General features: G+C 40.5%; 1 non-coding gene across 1 annotated transcript; it reads left to right on the plus strand.

Annotated features, from left to right (window-relative positions):
- Positions 1 to 801: 801 nt before the first annotated feature.
- Trnas-gga (transfer RNA serine (anticodon GGA)) lies at positions 802 to 885 on the plus strand. Its single transcript is given in 2 exon segments — positions 802 to 841; positions 851 to 885. It is a non-coding gene; the product is annotated as a tRNA-Ser (tRNA).
- Positions 886 to 1569: the final 684 nt, after the last annotated feature.

The raw sequence follows: 1569 nt of genomic DNA on the forward strand, positions 1-1569 counted from the left end.
TCTTTCTGTCCTCCTCGCTACGAAGTTGCACTTTCAAACAAAAATTCAAAATTCATCTAGCAGATTGGGTAAAAACTTTCTCTTGTAGTTAACTGTTGTGATCAGAAAATTTTGTAGATTCAGTATGGATGTTTGTTCACACCATGTGAACAGGACTGCTGCTGCTGGCTTGTTTTATTAATTATTTTACTAGCTCCACATTCTGGGCCGATGTGCGAATCGGAATCGACTGACAGCTACGTCATCTTCCGCCAGCGGCATCATTGGCTGCTGTATGGAGTGGCGTGGGGTCAGCACACCGCTCTCCCGGTCGTTGTCGGCTTTCTTGACCTTGGAGCCGCTACTTCTCTACTCGAGCAGCTCCTCAGTTTGCACTACGTGGCTGAGTCCAATCCATAGCAGTCCTCATACCAACGGAAAGTCGCTGGCAGTGCTGGCAACTGCACACGTGTTCTCTGCATGGCAACCAGACATGTTGATTACTGAGGTATGGAGGCACTGGCAAAGCTTATTGCCGTAGTAATCATAGAGTTTCCAGTAAATTAGATTACATAAAGAGACTAATAGTTACTAATTTCACACTGACTTTAAAGATTTAGTTCTTTTTTTTCTGAACTGATTTATTGTGAAGATTGCTAACCACACAAACTTGGAACATTTCGATGACAATGATGCTGCATCTAGCCCTAAAATACGTCAGTCAGCCACCAAGGCTATCATACAATAGATAATTTAACAACATTATCAAAAAATGGATATATTAGCACGCCTTGTAGGTAAGCTTTCTGCTACACAAAGCCGGCCTGAGTGGCCGAGCGGTTAAAGGCGCTACAGTCTGGAACCGCACGACTGCTACGGTCGCAGGTTCGAATCCTGCCTCGGGCATGGATGTGTGTGATGTCCTTAGGTTAGTTAGGTTTAAGTAGTTCTAAGTTCTAGGGGACTTATGACCACAGTAGTTGAGTCCCATAGTGCTCAGAGCCCTTTTTTTTTTTTTTTTTTTTTTTTTTTTTTTTTTTTTTTTTTTTTTTTTTGCTACACAAACTGTCATGGTGAAGGAAATCACAAACGAGACCTAATCTTTAAGGAAATATGCGAAAAGGAGGACGCATTGGCGTCCGCTCAAACAGTCATGTAGGCTGAAATTAGCGAAATTAAATTAGCTAATGCTGGTTTGCCTGAAGCTGTACGGAAATTAATGTACAAAGTACTAAGCATAAGCCAAGGGCAAACTGTATTGTCAGAAAGTATTAAAAAGCTGTCTGGTCGAGTTAATAATATTAGCTGTTGAACATGAAAAAAACAACACACAAACAATTTTGTATACAGAGCAACGTGATAGCAGACAAATAAGCTGCCTGGACATCTAAAAAGGAAACATATAAATGAGACAGTCGATAAATTGTTACAAGCAGCCATCACATAATTTAATGAGTAGTTTTCTATTGAATGTTGAAGCTCCATGGCCCATGTTCAGACAGAAATCCTGCAACTCAAATATCTTTTTAAAAGAACACCAGCCATGAGAAGTCAGTCAACTCAAAACTCAATCTGACAATATTTTCCTCT

The sequence above is a fragment of the Schistocerca cancellata genome, chromosome 3 (genome assembly GCF_023864275.1).
Source record: "Schistocerca cancellata isolate TAMUIC-IGC-003103 chromosome 3, iqSchCanc2.1, whole genome shotgun sequence".
In the NCBI taxonomy this organism is placed as follows: domain Eukaryota; kingdom Metazoa; phylum Arthropoda; class Insecta; order Orthoptera; family Acrididae; genus Schistocerca; species Schistocerca cancellata.